The sequence below is a fragment of the Leopardus geoffroyi genome, chromosome D1, assembly GCF_018350155.1.
Source record: "Leopardus geoffroyi isolate Oge1 chromosome D1, O.geoffroyi_Oge1_pat1.0, whole genome shotgun sequence".
NCBI lineage: Eukaryota > Metazoa > Chordata > Mammalia > Carnivora > Felidae > Leopardus > Leopardus geoffroyi.
Genome location: NC_059329.1, coordinates 51,877,986 through 51,902,299, shown reverse-complemented (window position 1 = coordinate 51,902,299; position 24,314 = coordinate 51,877,986). Strand labels below are relative to the sequence as shown.

Sequence of the window (24,314 nt, the reverse complement as noted above, 5' to 3'; positions counted from 1 at the left end):
TCATAATTTAACAGGTACGTGATACTTCATTATATGGCTATGCCACAATTTAGGTAACAAGCCTTAATTACTCGGTAGTAGAGTTTTTCCCCAATGTTTTATTATTATAAATAGTGCCACAGTAAACATTTTTTAAATATAAATGTCAATACTCCTTTTTGATGAATCCCTTACAAGATATTACCCCAAACTGAATTAGATCAACAAGCATAAATATTAAAAATGTTACCTATATGTTTCTCAAATATTTTAAGCAAAATATATTTACTTTACCCTAGAAAAGCAATTTAAAACCAGAGATAGCAAGTCCAGAAAGCCAATATACTTAAAGGCTTTTCCCAGAACCCAGATGCTACCAGAGAAGCCAGCACTCATTGGACCTATGTCTTATTCTGGCCCTGTATAGTCCCTTTTTTATTTTCCTGTTCCAGAACTGGTTTCAAAGCATGTGTTGTGTCTAGACTGTTTCTACTCTGAAAACTGGAGAGGATGTCATGCCATCTCCCCGCAAAATGGGTGGAAATGGTTCTGAGATCTGGTAGCCTCCTGGGTTCTCTGTCCTCCAGCCAGTGGACAAAGTCCTGGATTACAATTCAGCTAGGTTTTCCTACAATCTCACCTTTTCTTGGTAATTCCCAACCATCCCAAATAAATCGACTATGTATTTTCTGTAGATGCACACTCTACCACATTTTGCTGATCAAATTCAGCCCAACAGACCAAAACGGCAATGGATTTACCCATCTGTATTGTTTCTGGGAGTCTGACCAAGGAGGGTGGCAGGATAGGACCTGAGCACACTGAAACCAGATGGATTAAATTTAGATTCTCCCCAAGATTGTTGGCAAGAACATGTGGGTGTTCATGGCAGCTCCCCCAGGGGCTTACCTCATTCAGCCTTGCCTTTTCAGTCCAATCAGTCCTGTCAAAGTGCTGATTTATCTAGGAAACAGGAAAGACAGGAGCAGAATGAGTAGAATGTAACAGTGAAAATAAAATGTGTAACATAAGCGTCAGGTTAAGTTTAATTCTTTCAGCACAAATCAAGAATCTCTCTCCATAAGTCAGTAAAAGAACAAAAATTCAGTAAGAGAAACATAATGGTCTTATCAAGTGACACAAATACCACCTATAAAATTTAGACCCACATTGAGTCCAGCCTTCAGAAATGACCTGGCAATATGAAACAAGAGTCATTTTAGAGTCATTTAATCTCTCTAACTTAATTTTCTGAAAGCAAAGAGCCACAGCAGTATCCAACCTCATTAGTTCAGGGAGGGGGCTGGCAAAGGAATTCAACGTAATTACAAAGTGCTTCTGAAATAATAAGTGCAACATGTGTATGTTCTTCCATGAGCTGACTTCTCCAAAGTTATCCGTATGTTAATAAGCAAATTTAATTCACACTGATATGGAAGTGATGAGTCTAATCCTAAATCTGTAATCACACACTTGGGAATGAGCATTTTCCTCAGCATGAAAGAATACTGACAACATTCTGATGCAATGAGATGTGTGTGTGTATATGTGTGTGTGTGTGTGTGTGTGTGTGTGTGTGTGTGTGTGTGTGTGTGTATATATATATATATATATATATATATATATTAAAGAAGACTTCCCTTGGACTATGTTTGGTCAGTTTTCAAAGAAATGCAAATTAATCATAATTGATGCACTCTGTTATCGCAACTTATGAATGGATTCAGAGTACAACTTTTAATAGAAACCTTATGATTCTTCTAACAATTGAGAACTCTGTATCTTCAAATCATTTTAACTATTATGACTTAAAATCATGACTGTTTTAACATCCCCAAAATGTCAAGCAATAAGATACACATTCACATTCACAAAGGTCAAGGTGAAAAATCTTCTCATTTATCTGTGTTTAAACTATCAGTGTAAACATTTTTTATTCAAATACACACAAATCTAACATTGCATTTCTGTCTTCAATATCATTGTTCTTCCATGGTCATGTAACATTTCAATAGAAGACATTTTTGGTTTCATATGCTATAAGACACATTAAATGGCAGTATTAAAAATAAATCTTCACTGGGGCTCCTGGGTGGCTCACTTTGTTGAGCATACGACTTTGGCTCAGGTTATGATCTCGCAGTTTGTGAGTTCAATCCCCGCATCGGGCTCTGTGCTGACAGCTTAGAGCCTGGAGCCGGCTTCGATTCTGTGTCTCCCTCTCTCTCTGCCCCTCCCCTACTCATACTCTGTCCCTCTCTCTCAAAAATAAATATTAAAAAAGATTAAAAAGTCAATCTTCATTAAGATCATATGAGAAGATAAATTTGTATAAAAACTACTAGAAAAAGAAAGATGCTCGGAGTTGCAAAGGACACTGTGCTAGTTATAATCCATCTAGGCTGGCATTTTGCCCATATCCCCAATGTAAGAAGCCTGATCACCAATCAAATGTGTTCTATGGTGAGTCCTGAGCTTACTAAATTTGTCATCTAATTTCCCTTTCAGGTTCCAATTAACAGTGACATGTAGTTACCAAGCAAACTTAAAAATATATCATTTCAAATGTATTCATCACAACCACTAACCATTCTCTCATACCCTTGTTCCTTTTTCTCCTAAACTAGGGCTAAAATTGGTACTTTTTGAGATGCCCTCAGAATTCCCTGCACATAATTCTGTCATAACATTTTCCATATCATACGGTGGTTAATGGTTTAGTATGTTCTTCCTTCCCATCATACTGCAGGGTGTGAAGGAGGCAACCATATCTGACTCACTGACGAGACAAAAACTATTAACAGGTATGCTCATAACTTACCCCTCCTCTGATAAAATCCAAAACCAAAACCCAAAACATGGGGCTTTGTTCACTTAGATTACTCCTCATTTTTTTCTATAATGCCCCCCACTTCATATGAATATAGTCCTTCTCACTTTTATATTTGTGTGATGCAGAATTAGGATAGGTGATAGAGAACACAGGACTAGAAAGTAGGAAGGGAAGGAGATAGGGTTTGGAAAAACAGAGCCAGGAGAGTTGATTCACAGGAGGAAAACAGAAGAGGAAATGCACTGTTAAAAATCATGCACAGCATGGGGGCAATGCAACAAACTGATGAGGGGCCAGTGGCCTTACAAGGTCAGAAAAGAGTAAATAAGAGAGGGAGAGAAAAGGAGAGGAGAGAGCTAATTAACTGATATTTGGTTAGTTTCTTAATCAGTAAGAAACTTGAGGGATTAAGTAAGTGGAGCTAAAGAGCAGGATAGAAGACAATTTTATGAAGTTCAGGGACCACGTCCTCCAGTCTTCTTCACTGGTCTTTGAGAGAGATCAGTAATAACTTAAGTTCCTTTGGGCATTAATTGACTTCTTTAATAGCAAAACACCTTGGACTAAATCAACAAGTCTTTATATTTAATGGTATTATAATCACTTATGTACCTTAATTGCCCTGCATAGTGTCTGGTACAAATTGTATTTCTGATAATAGTTCATTAAAAGAATACCTGAATACGTAAAATATTATGTGGTTCATTTTTCCACTAGGGGAAGAAATTAAAATATGAGAATTTAACATATATGTTAAATATTTGACACCCCATCTTGCATGCATAATGGCCTCATTCATTTTTCTTTAATCAAGGATAAAACCTGGGCTAAAAAAGATAATTAAGGAAATAAAATATAGGTCTTATTCCAGAATGAAGGCCAAAAAAAGAATGAAATATCAAGATTTAAGTTAGACAAAATTGAAGTGTTTTTTTTATTTAATAAAAATTAAGTTGGAAGCAAATTGTTAGGTACTAAAGATGAAAAGAGACAGTGCCTTAAGGAGGCTTACAAGTTGGTAGGTAAAAGAAAAAAATGTAAAATCAACCATACTTTTCTTAATAGAGAGAAGCCCGGGTTCTATGGAAGTACAGAAGAAAGGGTACTCACTCTGCTTGGGGTGCCAAGAGTCAGGACTGTCTTTATGGAACTCACACTTCAAGGATGAGAAATAGTTCATTAGGCAGAGAGGAAGGCATGCCTGGCAGAGAAAATCACATATGCAAGAGCAAGGGGGAGTGAAGAGGTATGCTCATGTTTGAAAATTTCAAGAAGACTATGTGTTTAGAAAACGTGGAGCTAAGTGTCTGGGATGGATGTTGGGGGTTCTGGCGTGAAGTACAATGAAGATGAAGGTCAGACTCAGATGAGGAATGTCATGAATAAATGAACACTATGATTCATTAGAAAATTACTTCTGAAGATGAAGGGGAGATAACACATACACACACATGCACACACACAAACAGGCATTTGTTTATTTATCTTAAGAGAGAGAATGTCTGTGGTATTCCAGAAAGATGGTCCCACATCAGGCAAAACTGATGACAATGAATCCAGTGTGGGTGCTGTGCAAGAGACCAGGTGAAAAATGGCAAGGGCACTAGGAAGAAGTTGGATTTGAAAGACATTTTTGGAATCAGGATTGACAGGATGTGAAAGGTGAGGGCAAGACAGAAATTGATAAAGACACAGACATTTGTGGTTTCAGAGACTGGGTGGATGATGGTTGCCTCATGAACCAAGATGAAATGTGTAGGAAGAAAAGTCCTGTAAAGAAAGAGAATACATTCTATCTTGAACATGTTGCATTTGAAGTATTTGTAAGATATCTAAAGATTTCAGCCATAAATAATATTTCTTGCACCGAGAAGATAGCTTGGGTTTGTTGATATAGGTGAGCATGAGATTTATGGACATAAGACAAGGAAAGAGAAGCCAATGCGACAATCCTGATCTAGAGTGAATGGTGGAACAGTGTTTAAGAGAGAGAATAATCACTAGGAACAGATCCTATAAGAGGACAATGAAGATACTTTGGGGATTTTAAGATAAAATAAATTTAAGATAAAAATAAATTTATCTGAATTTAAGATAAAATAAATTCAAGAAAAGTGAAGATTTTTGTCATCTATATAAAAAAAAATCAAAGTGTGGTAGCTCCTGGGTGGCTCAGTTGGTTAAGCATCTGACTTGATTTTGGCTCAGGCCATGATTTCAGGGTTGTGAGATTGAGCCCTACATTAGGCTCCACACTGGGCATAGAGCTTTTGCTTAAGATTCTGTCTCTCCCTCTACTGCTTGCACTTTCTGTCCCTCAAAAATAAAAATAAATAAAATAAAATCAGGGTGTCAATTTATAATTTTGATTTAGAAGACTTCAGGGTCTTCATCTTAAAAATATCAAGGGACTGGGGTGCCTGGTGGCTCAGTCGGTTGAGCGTCCGACTTCGGCTCAGGTCATGATCTCACTCTCTGTGGGTTCGAGCCCCACATCTGGCTCTGTGCTGACAGCTCAGAGCCTGGAGCCTGCTTCGGATTCTGTGTCTCCCCCTCTCTCTGCCCTTCCCTTGCTCATGCTCTGTTTCTGTTTCAAAAATAAATAAAAACATTAAAAAAAATAAAAATAAATATCAGGGGATATTGATAAGCTCCACACTAAAGAATATGTGAGAATATTAAAACGATATTTTCAGAGCTAATAAAGTCAAAGTACTTCTGAATTATAAATTATCATATAAATATTTGCCATAAAACTATATATTTTAAGTTAATAGCAGTATAGTACCTTCCTTCCTCCCCCTTCCTTCCCTCCCTTACTTCCTACTGGCACAGGAGACCATAAGCATTTACTGAGCATTTAATTCCATGAGCATTGCTAGGAAACAGGACCATCATATTCATATCTGATGAGTTCAGGTCCAAATCCCAGAGGGATTAATTAATTAATTAATTAATTAATTAATTCTAACTCCAGGATCTGGATTCCAGGAGGTGGCAGTGAAGTTGGAAAGATGATTGGGCTTTCAGCATACAGAGAAAAGGTGCTATGAACACAGTAAACATTCAGTAAAAGCCTGTGCAATGAAGATGATGTTGAATAAGACTGCATTTTCTTCATTTTATTTTTTTTTAATTTTTTTTAATGTTTATTTATTTTTGAAGGAGAGAGGGACAGAGTGTGAGTGGGCAAGGGGCAGAGAGAGAGGGAGGCACAGAATCTGAAGCAGGCTCCAGGCTCCGAGCTGTCGGCACAGAGCCCGATGCAGGGCTGAACTCACAAACCATGAGATCATGACCTGAGTCAAAGTCAGGCACTTAACTGACTGAGCCACACAGGAGCCCCAAGACTGCATTTTGGGGTGAATGTAATCTCCAGAGTTTCTATATTCTTGCATCAAGATTTAAAACGGCTGCTTTGGACGTGCACATCCTTTTTTCTTTGGGCTTTGTACATAAATGATGACCCAAATCAATGAAAGATTTAATCCAAACCGATGCAAATGCAAATGCCCTAGTTTCACACAGCTGCAACGGTTATTTCAGTACATCTGGGAAACAGCTGTCGAGCCTCATCTTTACGCTGGTTTTTGTTTAACTTCAAATGAGTGTCAAGACTAAAAGGAATGCAGGTGATTAGAAGGTGGTAAACATTTTGGAAATACACAGGAATTTGCGAGCATTCTTTTTTTCTGTGAGATCTAAATAGCCCTCCTCTCAAAGAGCTGGAATAATGGAATGTTCTCATGGATTACCTTTCCTCATCCAAGGTCTAGAGCACCTAGACTAGCTGGAGGGTGTAGCTTGCTTAATGATTCCAAAAGCACTCTTCTCCCGTGATTACACAGAGCCAGTAATGGGACACTTCAAGGCCAGGTATAAGTGATTACCCACTAGGACACAGAGGCTATGACAGGATAGGCTAAAGCTGATGTGGACAGCAAGAGGCAGGATATAGGGCTTGACTTTCTGCTAGAAGAGGCTGTGGAGACCTTGCGTCTGAGCCAGACAGCTGACAAGATGCCTTCTCCTTGGGATTCATACCACAACAATAGGCTAATAGATTTATGCCATAAAGGCACTGACCTTTGTGGGCAGGAACATTTTCTCACAGGAAAGAAAAAGGCACGATACGCCCATGTGTGCAATAGTTTTGACAGTGACTGACAGCACCGACTGGCTCCAGTATCCAGGAAGCATAAGTATAGGCTCTCGCATTGTTACCCTTTGATTAACTTCTGACATACTTTGCAACATAAAACTCTTACAGGGAGATTGCTCTGTAATGCTGGCTGTGACATCTAGAAACTTTGCCAATGAGAGCTAAAATACACTCAAAACCAGTTTAGCCTAAAATGATGTGTGTCTGTATGAATGTGTATGCGTGTGTGTACGCACGCGCTCTCGTCTCTGTGTGTGCATATGCCTGCATGTGTGTAGAGGTGACAAATGTGGGTCTTTACACTTTCCGCCTCATAATGCTATTATTCAAGTGCAGTATTTAGAAAAAGCTTCTCACATGTTACACGCATATTGCACATGGAGAGACTTAAGCGAGGCCAAGATGAAAATAAATAATGCATGAAGTCAAAGGCCTGAAGCAAATGTTAACTAATTTCAAAATGGGTCAAAATCACAACAATTAAGTCTCTGACATGTGAAGTCATTTTTTTCTCCCTAAAATATTAACCAACTTGCTTCACTTCTTCTAGATTGATTTGTAGAGCATGAAAGGTCATTTTGGAGGCAGAGGGGGAGTTTGGCTTCTACAAGCCATCCATAATGAGAGCCAATAAATTAGGTAAAGCTCCTGTTTACCTAAGCTGAAATATTGATGTCCAAGCCCACATTGAATGCAAATCTCTACATTAATCATTTTTCTCCAGTCAGGAAATTCAGACCATGGTAACACATGCTTTGATAGACCTATACATCATAGTTACAGCAACATTAGACAGTGCCTCAGGGACAGAATACAAATATATTGCATTGGATTTCCTTCATTTTCCCCAGCCTGACTTTTATTTGTGTCTGCAAACTCTGCCGTGGGTATGTGAAGTTTTGACACGGGTTTGGACAATATTTTTGATTCAGGAAATAACTGAAGATTGGCAACAAGAATGTTCTGTCACTTACTTGCCAGGCAAATCTGGAGGAGGCTCACATCTAGTTCCTCTAGCACAGACCTTGATGATCGAGATCCCCAGTCCGCCTTCCCCTGCATATACAGTGATATGCCCCGTGCTTCTCAAAGTATGATCCCTGAACCTCCCGCTTCTGAGTCTTTGGTGGTTGCTAATAAGTGAAATTTCCTAGGCCCCATACTATATATAATTCAATCAGATTTCCTTAGGGAATCTTCGATTTTGTGGGATCCCCAGTTGTTTATTTTGCACACGATTGTTGCTAATTGCCATAGACGGCTATCAGCTTTAGGCTCCTCAGGACTACTCTGATCTTGTCCCTTTTCTACTCAGAGCCATTCCATACCCAAATATGCCCCAAATCTCTACCCAGTTTTATACTTAGCTCTCTTCTACTTATCTAGAGGCCCTACTCCGGAAATCACATCCACTGATAAGATTGTCATTCTCTCCATTTGCAGAAAACTTCCAAAATACTATTTCCAACGGTGGTGGGTTTACCTGAGAGATTCATATATGAAAACGCCTGCTGGCTTCTCCACTTGGCAATTTAAAGTCAACATGACCAAGGGGCACCTGAGTGGCTCGGTCGGTTGTGCATCCGATTTCGGCTTAGGTCATGATCTCACGGCTCATGAGTTTGAGCCCCGCATCAGCCTCTGTGCTGACATCTCAGAGCCTGGAGCCTGCTTCAGATTCTGTGTCTCTGTCTCTCTCTGCCTATCCCCTGCTCATGCTCTGTCTCTCTCTGTCTCAAAAGTAAATAAGCATTAAAAAAAAAATTTTAAACAGGGTATTGGTGCAACACCTGGGTGGCTCAGTCAGTTAAGCATCTGACTCTTGATCTCAGCTCAGGTCATGATCTCATGGCTCGTGAGTTCGATCCCCGCATCAGCCTCCGTGCTGACATCTCAGAGCCTGGAGCCTGCTTCAGATTCTGTGTCTCCGTCTCTCTCTGCCTATCCCCTGCTCATGCTCTGTGTGTGTGTGTGTCTCTCTCTTTCAAAAATAAATAAACATTAAAAAAATTAAAATAAAATAAAGTCAGTATGACCCGAAATGAACTATGCTTTTCTCTATGCCACCATCCATCCAGATAGAATTCCTGATATTCCATTGATCCCTCCGTCTCCCTTTTATTTTCATCAAGTAAGTCATCAAATAAACTGCCTGTGTCCTCTCTCTCTAGTCTCCACTGTGGCCCCTCCTCTTCTTTTCTTCTAGCCTTGCCCAAATTCAGGCCTTTGCCACTTGTCACTTGCTCCACTGCAACAGACCTCTAACTGTTCATCCCATCTTCTCTCTTGAACTTTTAAAATCAATCTTCCATGTGGTTCCCGAGTAGTCTCTAAAAACACATCTTGCTTTCTTAAAACCACGCCTCTTCATGCAGGATAAAACCAAGTTTGCCTGGCATGACACACCTTCCCTTTTCCATCCTGCCCATAGTCAATTGAATCTATACTCCTCCAATCCTCACTTGAATCTATACTTCTAATACAACAGTTTATGGTAACCTCATAGAGACCAGCCTTTTCCACAAATTTGCATCTTTTTTTAAGAAAATGGGTTTTAAAAAACTTTATTTTGAGAGAGAGAGAGAAAGAGAGAGATAGAGAGCAAGCAGGGGAGGAGCAGAGGGAGAAGGAGAGAGAGAATCCCAAGCAGACTCTGCACTGTCAGCACAGAGCCCGAGGCAGTGCTCAATCTCATGAAACGTGAGATCATGACCTGAACTGAAACCAAGAGTCAGACGCTTAATTGACTGAGTCACCTAGGTACCCCCCCCCCCCACACAAGTTTCATCTCCTATTTTCTTTCTGCCTGGAATGTACACCTCAACTATTTCCAGTTAGAAAATGACTACTTAATAATGATAACAATTATTATAAATTTTAGAATAACATTTTCTAACACTAAGTACTCACTTTATGGTAAGCATTGAGTTAAACATTCTTTTTGGTTCTCATAAGGATCAAACTGCGGTAGCTACCATTAGCAGTCATTTTAACAAACTCTTGTTCAGGTCAGTGTTTTCTCAAGGTTTTCCTTAATCTCTAGTCCAGTTTATTTCTCCTCTTATTACTGCCAATATTCCTTGCGCTTACTTCAGCTAAAATGTTTAGCCTACTATATTGAAATAATGTGTTTTTTATTCTCCTCTCTTAATCGGTAAATTACCTGCTCTGTAAGAGCAAAGCATATGTCTTCTTCAGTTCCATTTTCTAAGCATGTAGCTCCAAACTTGGCACAATGTTTCCTTAACTTAACAGATCGGATATACTGTCATGGAGAATATCACCGGGTATCCCTTCTCAGCATATTTAATGGAAGACCATTTGATCTAAAGTCTTGAACTTTAAGGGTACAAGCAGGGCCATGCTCGTGTTTACCCACTTCTGCAGTGGCTAGTACTGTATTTTTTATATGACCAATGTTCAAAAGTGTTGGCAGAAATTTAAATGCTACTATCCAGACTTCAGGAATATTAAAATGATGCTTGGCTCTGCTAAATTTTAGAAATACATAATTATACAGAGTCATTGTTAAAAGCAAAATCATTAGGCACAATAGCCATATTTAAGCAGCATGATGTCAGAATAGATATTCATTAGACTTAATGGATTTGTGTGTGTCAGACAGAATAAATGTAAGAAGTTATAATAGAGCACAAAAAAGAAATAGAAATGGATTCCTGTGGTAAGAAAAGGGAGAATGTCATCTTGTGGAAAGACAGAAATCCCAAGAATTAAGGGACTCCATGACATGCATTCTTTTACACTAAATGTTTAAAAGTCGTTCAATAATTATGTATATTTTACTATATCTGTATGATTATTAGAATAATATAATAATAATGAATCATTGTTCCACTTATTGAGTGAATATTCTGGCTAGGTCCTTTACGTGCCTCAATATACATGTTAAGCATTCATTGTCTCCCAGTTTACAAATGAGGACACTGAGGCTCAAAAGGATTTAGTGTTTTCTCAAGGCCATGTTGTAATACATTTGTATATAATATTCTGTTTCCTCATTCATATAGCAAGCACATGCTGAACAGTAACTGTGCCAGACATGGTAGTAGGAGCTAAACAAGTAAGGATACATGAGAACTTTAAGGAATCCACAGTCTTGTTGTAGAGTCATGGAAAATAACACATAAGATACAAAGTATCAGGTTCCCTGAGAGATCTGACCTGTGGTAACAATGATGGGGGCTGTGATAACCTGTGAGATAGGTATCTAATTCAGCATGGGGTGAAAAGGAATGTAAGGCATCATTGAATACTTTCTAACAAGTCACAAAAAATGTGACTTTATGAGGGAAGAATCTTGTCTCAGATGGAGGAAATGGCATGTACCATAGACCGAGAAGTTGGCCCGGTGCACCTTTCTCATTCCTACTTTCCCCAGAATGTGTGTGAGAAACATGGCAGATCATCTTGATACTGGACTCTCAAAGTGGACACCTTGAGAGATGATGTTGAACAGACCACTTGACTTACTCCAAGGTGCTCAGTGAAGATGTAGATGTGTGTCATGGAGGGGTGCTAAAAGTTTGGCCTACATGGATGCAAATGGTGCCTTCGAGTGATGATGCAGGGTACAACCCGAGCACTGTTAATGACAGTCCTGCTCCAGGCATTGTGCTGTGTCTCTGACATACTTGATCTGATTTATTCCTCACAGTGATTCTACAGATCAGTTTGCTCGCCTTCATTGTATGGATAAGGAGGCTTATCCCCCACGAGTTTAAATAACTGTCCCCAAATGACACAGAGGACAAATAAAGAGCCAGGATTTAACCCAAAAGCAGCTTCAAAATCCTTGCTCTTTCTGCTCAGGAATCAGGAATGATAATAATTTAAAAAATCCTATTTCACTCCTTGGGCAAGCTCTCTGCCAGCCTTACAGAAAGGTACTTTATTCTCTCAGTCCAGTACTTCAGGGAAACAAGAAAACCTGCTGCTTCTACATCAGCTTCTTGATGAGTAGCAGCCTGTGCAGGCCCTACTTCCTTCCATTTTTCTGCTTCTCCCTGATTTGACTCTCTTTTACCCTCCCTTCCCCCACAATCCAGCTAGAAAAGGATCACTCCCTTGACTTCATATGCTAGTGACTTGGTTCTTATTAGCTTCCCACCCTGTCTCTATTAAACTGTCCCAAAGTTAACCGAGGTCACAGAAGACCAATAGGAATCCCCTATTAATGTAATATTTCTTAAGTGCTGTATGTTCCAGGTTTACAGGGGCTCAAACAGAGCCGCTAATGGGAATAATAAGCTCAGAGTAATGAAATAAATATGAAAAATGACTCCAGTAAGAAGTGTGGGCTTCCTTTGAACACCCTTCTGTCTCACTTTTAGGACTGTGGGGGTTGATAAGCCTAATTTTATGACCACTGTCATGTGGTAAAACTTGTTAGTCTTTACTGTATCCTTAGCCATGAAGTCTCCCCTTTCACTTAAGTTTAATTCCATATTTGGGTCGAAATCCCAGAAGTGGTAGGTTTCTGCTCTGAGCACACTGTGCATTAATCTACCATGCACCAGAGTCCATTAATTTTGAATAGCACTATCAATTATACTACGTGACAGGGAGATAACTATGTTATCACCTTTGTAGAAGTGTCTTTCTTAGAAAATCTATACAGCTTCATCAAGACTCTAATGCTGATGGATAACTCTCTTTTCAAAAATCACAACTTGATTGCATTTTTGTTTCATGGGATCTTAAAAATGCAAGCAAATAGAAAACTTCTGAGGCTTATAATACCTATCCACATAGACAATGAATAAACTTAACACTATTCTTCTAATAAAAATAAAATTGCTTCTGCTTATTCTGGGCCCTTTAAATAGATCTACCCTGAAAGTGTAAACATGCACAGAAAGACTATGTCAGCACTTGTACTTGGCCTTGTGAGTTCTCCCAGGTTAATCTAGTAGGTGCCACTGTGAAGTGACTCTTCTTGCCTCCCCTCCCCCATCTGACTCTGTCCCATTCTCCTATTCTCTATTTAGACCCCTCATATTGGCACACGGGTCTGTTTTTCCTGGCCTTTTTCAGGATAACTTCTGGTTTGTGTTTTTGTGTTCTTCCCTCAAAAACTCCAAAGAAAATACAAATCCACCTTCGTGCTAAGTGTCAGGCCTTTTCAATGATTTCTCTTAGGTCAGGCATGCGGAAACATTAGAAAGCAACCCTTCCCCGGTTTCCCAACCAGCTCCAAATAAAATAGAATCTCCTTGCCAACATTACGGTACGAACCAGTCATTCATTCATACAAAAGCAAATTTTGGGTGCCCACTCCATTCCAGTCACTCTTGTAGGTTACTATTGACAAGATGGAAGTACTCTATCTCTGCTAGACTTAATAAAGGAGAAGGAAAATAGCAATGGAAAATACACGTACAATGCGATTCAACTGCCGGTAGCAAAGTAGGATCAAGAAACCAAAGTGGGGTAAATGCTGGGCAATGGGAAGAAGAAAGGAAGATCAGAGCTGCCACTGGTAAGTCAGTCAGGAAAGCCCCCTGAAGGGTTGCTCTTGGAGCAGAGATCTAAGTATCTAATGAAAGCTTTCTAGACCTTGTGAACGTCAAGGGCTCAGGATCTGAGGCTGGGATGCATTTGGCAATTTTAGTTGGACAGGGGGTAGATCAGGCAGGCCTAAGAACAAAGGGAAACTAAGGACTGCTCTAAACTGTTCCTGTATGGCTCCAGGTCTCGGGGCAGACAGAGCACAAAGTTCTTTTACTCCCTAAAGTGACTGACAGTGAGTCTCAAGTTTGAAAGGGAATGATTCTCCTTGCATGTCAATAAAAATGGATTTTCAGGTCCTCTCAATATTTCTTTAGGCTGAAACAAATAAAATGTATATTTTAGAAAAATATTTAGTAATATTAGACTATGCTCACCATATTTTCTTTACAGGCAAAGACTAAGAACACCACAGGGTACTTGGTCTCTTTTCCTCTTACAAATTATACATGTTTGTATGTGTGTGTAACATTTATATATAATATTTGCTTTTAATTATATACGTATGTAGTTCATAAAACGTGTGTATGAAAATATCACAAAATTATACAGTATAATATTAAGAGCAATTTTATGGATGGTGGTGGTATGGATGATATTATTCTACTTTTTTATTATTTTGTACTTTATTTCCCAAAATGCCCACAATAAATGTGCATGACTTTAATTATTGAAAAGATCCAAAAGTGAGGGCCTCTGTAAAATTGCCCCAATTTGCAGATATATAGGAAAATGTGGAGGAAGATGCATTACTTTGAATTTCTCGTCATTCATGTGTGAATCATGTACCTATGACTAATTAAAAGTATGATGTACATGTTGCTTAACTTCTCAGAGTCTCAATTTTATCATTTGATAATGTGGAGAATTAATATGAAAAGTAAATTTTAAAAATAGAAAGGAATAAATCTACAGAAATACCTGAATCATACCCTTTTAGGGGTCAGGGATTATACCTGGTAAATTGGTGTTCTGAGACCAACTTAAATATGTTTGTGTGGCAAACATAAACATATGGGGTACACACACACACAACCAAGCAATTCTGACACTAGCAAGGTGTCGTGAGAATTCGACTAAATGCAACTGAATTCTAACACTATCTAGAAGGAAATCGCATCTGATTTCACAGGTTAAGGGTTCAGACACACAGGACTGACCCTACCTCAGACACCAGTCAGAAGCCCAGGTGTTACCTGCATTTCTGACCAACTGGCTATAATCAGAGATTCCCAGTACGTCCTCCTCAGGTTTTGTTTGCTGGAGCAGCTCAAAGAACTCAGAGAAACATTTTATGTACCAGATTACTGGTTTATTATAAAAGGATATAATTCAGGAGCAGCCGGATGGAAAAGAACAGGGCAAGGCATGGGCCAAGGGCGCAGGGCTTCCATGGCCTTTCCAGGTATGCCACTTTCCCCAGTCTCCACATGTTCACCAACCTGGGAGCTCTCAGAACCCTGTCCTTGTGGGGTTTTATGGAGGCTTCATTACATAGCCACGATTGATGAAATCATTGCTCATTGACAACGGATTCAACTTCCAGCCCCACTTCCCTCCCTGGAGGTCAGGGGGTGGGACTAAAAGTTCCTGTAATTAGAGTTTGGCCCATTGGTACCTAGCCCCCAACCTTAAGTGCTGTCTACTGGTCACTTCATTAACACGACAAGGGACACTTCTATTGTTCTCAACACTTAGGAAATTCCAAGGGTTTACAGAGATGTGAGCCAGAATGAGGAATAGAAACCAAAAATATATATTTCTTATAATAAGTCACAATATCACAGCTGTATACACCCAGTATCTTAGAGTTTTATATGGAGTAGCTTTAGAAAGATAATAAAAGCTTTTGATTACAAAGTCCAAAGCACTCTCTATTGATATATAATCATAGAATAATTAGATCACTGGCTGGAAATTGACCTTGAAGCCTCTCTCCTCTATCCAAGTCTAGACTTCCCATCAGTCAATGTCCAGGTTCTACCTTTACACCTTTAACCATAGGCCCCTCATCCATCTAGCAGCAAATCCTCCATATTAAAACAGAACTCACTGTTACTTTTTATTTTTTCTCTGTTAAGCCAAAATCCATTTCTGTGTCCTTTGCATTCTTCAACCTACTTCTTTCTTCAGGATCTAAAAAAAGTGGCTTAATCTAACATTCACATAGTACCCTTTCTAGTACTTAGTAACAGTTATCATCTCGCCTCTCCATTTATCCAGATTTTTCTCATTTTTTTCCAACTAACCCTCAGAAAATAAGGTTACAGGAACACTCAATTGCTGGAACAGACTCACTATATACCTATACGATTGAGAAATCTAAACATGAACATAAATTCCAGCCAGGTTGGAGTAGCACCTGCCAAACTGTTTTAATTCATTCTCAAATCAGGTAGCATTTTAGGAGTCCGATCACTAGTTGTCTTAAATTTGTTTCCAGTATGGCATACTAGGAAGGTGTTGGTCTTGCAACTCAGAGTTAAAGCATCTGGGATAGTGAGTGGCATATGATAAGCCCTCAATAAATGATGGCTACTATTGTTAATAATGATCACCATAATCATTTTAGAATCATTAAGATATTTTATATTTGCAACCACTAAGCCATAGCTTCCTGATCCTGTCCAAACACATTCTTCCCCCGATCTCTGGATAGAACATTCATCTTTGTTAAACTGCATTTTGTGAGAATTAAATGGTCTTATTGCAGCCTGTTAAAATCTCTTTGGATCATGATTCAGTCAGAAACTGTATGCACTCTTCTTTCCAGATTCCTGTCACTCCTGCATTTGATGAGCTGTCTACTAAATCTTCAGCAAAGCCACAGATAAAACTGTTGACTGCAGCAACTTCAAAGGCAAGGCATATGCACTGCATATCCCCCAATGTGAGGAGGAAAGGGGATGCTTTCAGCCGTGTACACCCGTGCCCTTTGAAAAACGGCAGACCGAAATCTTTTTAAACATTTAATTTTAACCCTGGGTCACCAGATTGATCTGCAGTCCATTTAAAGTTATAGGATGCAAGGCCATTTGAAAATTATCATTAACTGTCATTTTTTTTTAAAAGATACACTGAATCACAATTCAAATTTGGAAATTTCTTGATACAGTTGAGCAGTATAATTAATGAAAAGCAGCTAGTCCTTTAAAATTTACTCTGTTCTAGGCCTCTAAGCCAGGTCCTAAAGGAGTTTACAGTCCAAGGAAGCATGCAGATATATAAATATACCATTTCTGTATATGTTGTCAAGTGATATAACAGAGGCACTCACAAGTGTTTCTAAAGAAACACAACCAAATTTCTCTCCACAAAGTTATAAAAGTTTAAGATATGGAAACTACTGTATAGATTATCAAATCCAATCTCTTCATTATACCAATGAAAAAACTAGCTCAGAGAGAGGAAGCAATTTATCCAAGTTTACACAGCTAACTTGTGGATCAGAACTAAGGATGTCTAAGTACCAGTTCAGTGTTGCTTCTCTTCTCCCTTTGACAATATTCTCCCACACCAAAGAATGTGTTTATTGATAGTAATCAAATATCTTGTTCGAAGATGTACTTTCATAAGCTAGGGTGAATATAGATGCAGAAGAAATAGAAAATGTGTATCCTACTGAGTTTTTACCCGTGAATATACCTAAAGAATTAACACACATGCTCATGCACAATTAAATTCCCATAAATTCCAATAGTAGCTTGTCATTATTTGTTTGTTTGGGTGTTTTTCTTCCTCAGTGGAGTGTTGGAAAATACAATAACAACACCTTGTTAATTGAGGATTCAGCCTTGTTAGTTTTTAATTTATTCCACAAATATTTATTGGCTTTTTACTATACAAAAAGTCCTCTGTAAAATAAAATATAAAGGAGCGATGGCTGCAGCCCTTAAGGAAGTCCGTTTGTCTAGGAAGTATTCTGCTCTTTGGGTTACAAAGAGCCTAATGGAATGTGTCATAAAGCCTAAAGAGCACAGAACATTCCAGATTCTCACTGTTAACAAGAACACACAGGCTACTGTCACTGTTCTAGGGAATCTGTTCTACCATAAATTAGAAGATAGTAGCTATTTAGTGGATTTTATTAACTGAAAAGAATTGAGGTATGTGAATTAAGTGATATTTTCTCATTTGGTTCTCCCAACTACTCTGAGAGATTGATATTTTAATTACTCTCTAGGTGTTCTAGCTGAAAACCTGAGGTTTACAGATACTGATGAACCTGTCTCAGGTTGTACATCAAGTAAATGGAGAAGCTAGAATTTGAACGCAAGTCTGCATGACTGCAAAGCCTATGTATGCTCTTTCCACAGTACTTCCAAAATGCTCTGGGATCAAAGCGTGGTGAGGGCCCTGAGTGTCTCTAGTCCTGGGACAAATGGATAAGGGGAGCTTGGAAAGAGTCAGTCCATTCAATAATTTGCCTTTGTTAGGGATGAAACTTACACTATAAAAAGCACAATTTTCTATAAATCGAAACACAAATACACATAGGTATATGCATACACACATAAATACACATTCCTCAAATATCTCTAAGTGTAAAATTCTGTGCTTAATCTGTGAAATTCTACACTTGGTCTTTTCAAGCTATTATTCATAATTACTGTTAATGAAGATTATTTTTCACTTTCCTTTCTGAAACTTTCAATTCTGTATTTACAATATGGGCTGTTACATGCAAAATGGTTTATGGGAAATTTTTTCCCCCAATGTGGATGGTTCTGGCAATGAGTTTATCTCCCCTTAAGCACATTTCTTTGCGGCCATGCCAAATTGCCTTAGCTATTTGGTCTTACCAGTGGTGCAACACTTGCTGGAAGCTTCCCTGGGGAAATTAGGTAGCTCTAAGAAGTTCCATATCTTTTAGACCCAAGTTTCCTCAAAATATCCTGGAGCATTTCCAAACTCTTCAGTTCCACCTCACTGGTCCCTAGATGAGTTGTGTAAGATTTCTGAATGACCTTGATCTACCCTAATTTTAAATCACCACAGGTAACGGAAGGAAATGCTGAGAGGGGATTATTCCCCAACAGACAGATCCTCTGGAAAGTGACACAGGCCCAGTATGGAAGGCCTCACATCTTCTGGATGGCTTCTTTCCTCATGATGGCAAGGAGGTTTCAGATGAGAAGAGGTGTCCCTGTGGCTTCCCATTAGAAATCAGATATGAAAAAGCAGGGGACAGATTCTCAATCCCTCTTTCATTTACTTTTCTAGAAGTAAATTTGCAATATAGACAAAAGAATGAAACAGTAAGGGCTTCAGCTATTTAAGCAGTGGTAAGCAGTGGGGATAAAACAATAATTTTAGCATCAACAGAGTTCTTTACTCACGAAGCCTGTAGTTAGTCACGAATAGAGGTCATTTCAATAAAGTAGGATACATATCAGGAACAGAAATACCAGGACAACTGAGATAGGCACCAAACCCAGATCCACACGGCTGAGAAAAGTTCTAACTTTTAACACCTATGTCTACTCATCCTCAGAGACTCTATTAAAAAATAATAATAATGTTTATTTTTGACAGAGAGAGACAGAGAGACAGAGCATGAGTGGGGGAGGGGCAGAGAAAGAGGTATACACAGAATCTGAAGTAGGCTCCAGGCTCTGAGCTGTCAGCATAGAGCCTGATGCGGAGCTCAAGCTCACGGACCACAAGATCATAACCTGAGCTGAAGTCGGATGCTCAACCGACTGAGCCACCCAGGCACCCCAGAGATTCTATATTTTTTAATCTAATAGGCACTTATTTAATATTTTCTATATACTATATACATAGCATTGTAAATATTTGATAAACATTAACTGTTTTATTCTTCATATTAACCCTATGAGATAGGTATAACCGTCAATAGCCCTATTTGATGGACAAGGAAACTAAGGCAGAGGTAGTTTGAGTAACTTGCCCAAGGTCACACAACTAGTAAGTGACAGAGATGGAATATGAATCCAGAGGATATGTTCTTACTGCTAAAACAAGCACCTTTCAGTAAATCCCTTAAAAGGAAAAAATCCTAGGAGCTGGTCTACAGGGGTGGCTCTGGAAGGGAAGATCTGGGAAGACTGTGCCATATGCTGCAGCTCTGAGGGAGTACAGGAGGCAGAAGAAATATTAATCCCATGGCCTTGTCTTGGAAGAAAAGAAGGACATTGCTGGGGCCAGAAAAATGGTCAGCAGCCAGGCAGTAGAAAGGCCTGAATGAGGTTCCTTTACTGCGACAGCCGATCCGAATTTCACTTTGCAGTCTAACCCAGGCCCATTGTAGACTTCTGGAAGTGCCAATCTCTAAAGAAAGGAACATGTAAATAATCTTTCCCCACCTAAAAGGCAATTTTTGCAGACAGCACTTTCTCTCACCACACTTCTCCTCCACATGCAGAGAGAGATTGATGATAAAGACAGCTTTCCTGACAGCCAAGTCCAAAACTGCCCTCACTGCTGGCCTCACAGAGGAAATGAGAGAACAGTTGGTCAAATCAGAGGGGGGGATATCCTCTTTGTTGTTACCAGCCATAATCCAAAAAAATTACCGGACTTCCCAATAAACAGCAAACTCAAAGAACAGAGTGGGAAAGAGAAAAATCCATCACTTTCGTGGACTAGAAAACATCAAAAATGCAGACAGGGCTCTACATGTTATCAGCAAACTATCACACTTAAATGAAATCCCCACGGACCTTTGATCACCCAATGTTATCTATAGCAGATTCTCCTTTTCAAATATTAATCTTTGCCTTTTTTTTTTAGCCTCTAGTGCCCAGAAAACATAAATGTGTTAAACATTAGTTTGACCTTAAAAAAGTGTCTCACACTCTTCAAGTCTTGGTCTCCTCGTCTATAAAATATGGGGGACCAACCAGACCTTATGGGCAGCTCTGTAGTTAACTGATGGGCACCCCTGGTACCATGCTACGTCATCAGGAACACTGAAAATAGGCTTCTCCTTTTTATTAGCAAGAGCAGCTTTTGAGTACTGGTCCATTCCCTTACTAGTTTTGTGATCTTGCGCATGTCATTTAACCTAGCTGAACCTCCACTGTCACCCATTAAAATGAGTGTAAAGAAGTGAAGGAATTTATCATTCTGACAACCAGAATTTGTATTAGGAATAAGACTGTGTTTTACAGAAAACCACCTTGATAAGCTCTGGTGTTAGCTGATTGGCACCAAAGCTTCAGGGAAGAGGGACAAGATACTCTATGTGGAAAAACTAAACTTGAAACAGAGGAAGAGAAAAGAGAAACTAGAATAGAAGAGGAAGAAGAGCAACATCCACAACCCCAAAGCGGAGACACTGAAGTCAACTGGGGATAAAGATGCATGAAACTCCACAGTGAGTTAACTAAGGGCATCCTAAAACCAAGGTTTCTTATTATTCTACCATAAGCACTGTGTGATATAAACCCTTCTCCGTTTTACCCTACGTCTTAAGGACAGTATAAAAAAACTGGACATATTTATTAGGAGTGTTGATTTTAGAGAAACAAAAGAACTTGCGTTCCAAGTGTAGTTCAACAAAGATGACCCATGATAGGAGAAATACCCAGACATGTTAGTAGCCATGAAAACAGAACTTTTAATAGATTTAGGGAGCACTGTATATCCACAGCCCCAGGTATGTGGTGAGGATTTTGAGAAGTAATGAGCTTCCCTACTGACAGCTTGTTACCCAAGTATAATCATATTAATTTGGCAGGTAAATGGCTTGACCTCTGCATTACATGACCTGGCTCTTAGTTGTTGTCCTCCCTCGTTCATCCTCTCCCACCATTATTTGTATTTTGTTGGTATTATATGTAGCCTTTGATAAAAATGCTCTAGTATTACTTTGGAGTACATATTTCTATGTTGTAGGCCAGCCCACATCATTCCAAAGGGGAAATATTAGCTTGTCTGTTCCAACTGCAGGATCTTTCAGATTCTAGAATGCACTTTTCCCCCCTTTTAAGCCATATCACCCCAGTGAATATTCATCTGTGTAAAAGTGATTCATTATCACCTTTCATTTTTACCATCAACTGTCTTACTGTTCATTACCATCCAGAGGCTGGTTTCTCATTTTTGTCCTTGAACCTGCAATTTTTATTTCCTCTGCAGACTACTTTTCACATCTCCTTTTACAGTTGCTGTCTTCCCCCATAACCATCCCTCTGTGTCCCGTGATCAAGCCGAGTGGCAGTCACTAAATTACTGGGTATTCTCTGCAACTTCCCAGCATCGATGATTTTCGGCTATATAATCTGCTTGCTCTTTTCAGTCAGCCATATATTGGTGAGGATATATGGGTATTACCATTCACAAAGCTCAAAATGCGAGGGAGCTTTCTCAGACTAGTGTCTTTGGCTGATTTAGAGATCAACTTCCTGTTTATTATCAACTATTATCTGTGTGGATTTTTTTTTTCAATCCTCTTCGTCTTTCTGTCTCTAGTTCTGTGTGATCATGCTGCTTAGCTTCCTGAGCCATTGCAATGTTGTTCTTCCATCTCTAATGTCATTCTTCACTGTCAATACCTGGATTTAAGATCCCCTGCAGCCCTCTCTTCTTTTTTTTATAAACTCTTTTCGTCAGTTCCCACCACATATGAAAACAAGCTCAGGCATCCTGGAATTTCTTAGGGATTCCTCCCTGAAATATTCACCTTGGCCATATACCATCTCCCTCTGGTCTCCACTTCTCTCTGTCTCTGCCCCACCTCTTCCTCCCTTCCCCCTCCCTCCCTCTTGCCTTGTGAATTTAAATAGTAGGGAGTTGATTAATCACACTCTTTAATTCAAGAACATTATCAGTTACTATCACTGGTATCAGTTACTAAAATCCCCTCTTTTATTTTATATACTTAGATTTTTTCTTTTCCTTTCATAATGTCTTATTCTCATTTGTGTGCATGTATTCACACAGCCATTTCTGCTATAATGCTTGTTTTGAAATCATGAGTTTGTTCCAATGCCACTGACATAGAGAACAATTTAAAATTTAAGCATAACACAAATTTCCCTTTATGCATAATTCTGTCCCGGAGACACACCAGGTGAATGCAGAAAACTGCACACCGCTGACTGAAGCCCTGTGGGAATATACCACACACACACACACACACACACACACACACACACACACACACAGCAAACATCTACCAGCTACCTCAATTCACCATGCGTGTTATGAACTGTCCACACTTGCACCTGCATTACAACTTTCTGTGATCTCCAGGAAGCCTCATTCTACCATCTCATGGTGGCTCACAAGCTGCAATCATCCTTGTGCCCATTTTCACAAGAAACAGCCTGGTATTTTTCAACATAAAGTTGAAGTATGTATGTACTATAGTATATATGGACTTCTTTCAACCGTTTAACATCTAATTGTGCTACGGCTTTTATTACATCTCAGTCTTTTTAATGTCACTGCCAAAGTTTTTGAGTGCTATTCCCAAAACTATTTCCTTCACAAACATTGTAGTTTTATTGCAAAATTTTGTATAGCAAGATTATTTTTAGGAAAGAATATGTTGCATTATCAAAAACTGTATCATTGTTTGGAGCACATGTATTATTAATTTACAAAAATGAAAATGTGTTAGAAATGTCACTCTGTTTTCTACTATTTTTGTTGTTGTTCTTTCAGATTCTCCAATGTTGTTATGTATGTTTTCTAATTACTTAAATATTACTCCTCCACGTTTTACCCATCGATTCTCCCATGGGTGGGCACGTACCCCAGTTATCTTCAAATTTTTGCTACCACAAACAACATGAATATTTTGCTATCTTGTAAGACCCCCATTCTACATCTTCACAATACTTTCTTTGTAATACAGATCCAGAAGTAGAATAGCTCAGTCATAGAGTCAGCAAACCTTTACTTTGCCTGAAAAGCGTGAGCTTGCTCTCAAGAACACATATGCTCATCTACCATCTCCCAAACGTGTAAGCACCTCTCTACTTGGCCCTGAGATTCACAGCATTCTAAATTTCACCTATCTAGTGTATATTTTCTCTGCCATTTCTTCTTAGACTTCTGATCATGTCAGAGCACTTGTGATTCTTTCAACTGTCTTTCTCCTGACACTCAATCCACAGTGGTAACCCTTCAGTTCTGGCATTCACATTCCCTTCTCCTTGATCCACATCCATTCCATGGTTACAATGATTTTGCCACCATCTTCCTCTACTTTGTCAATAAATATCCCATCATTACCACCGAGACCCAGCTGCCTGTCTGCTAGTTCAGTATAGACTCTTACATTTAATCCCTCCATTCTGTTCATTCATTCCTCTATTAGCAAAACTTGGACATTAGTGCATGCCTAAACATCTGTTGAGGCTCCTCTCACATATCACCTCTTCTGTGAAGTCTTCTTTGACTACCCTATCTAACATGGAAATAATTCCTTTCTTCCACAAAATCTGATATGCATTCACTTCTATTTTTTTTCAAGCCTCTTTGCTTTGTTAATATTTGTTTATACATCTTTCTTTCTAAGGGGGATCTTGAATTACTTGAGGGTAGGGCATTTGCCTTAATCATCTTGATTTCTCCCACATTTAGGAGGCTCTCAAAAACTCTCCCTTGAGTGATTGAATGAGCAAAAAAAAAAAAAAGAATAAATCAAATGTTATTTTATATCAAGTGCTCTTAAGTAATCAAAGTTTGTAATGCCCAATATGTTAGTCATAATTTAAAACTCTGTATTAACATAGAACAAAAAATAAGATAAGGTAATTTTTAATTAAAAGACTGTGTCTGAAAACCAATTCACAAAGGAGATTGCTTGATTGTCGCCTTTTTTTTTCCTTAGGA

At 38.9% G+C, this 24,314-nt stretch overlaps 1 protein-coding gene across 4 annotated transcripts in view; it reads right to left on the bottom strand.

Annotated features, from left to right (window-relative positions):
• TENM4 (teneurin transmembrane protein 4) overlaps positions 1 to 24,314 on the bottom strand; it is a 2,911,279-nt gene that overhangs the window by 1,756,279 nt on the left and 1,130,686 nt on the right. For all 4 annotated transcript variants that reach the window (XM_045483835.1, XM_045483839.1, XM_045483838.1 and 1 more), the window contains exon 5: positions 889 to 942. The gene's annotated coding sequence lies outside the window, so the exon portion shown is untranslated. The remainder of the gene's footprint in view (positions 1 to 888; positions 943 to 24,314) is intronic.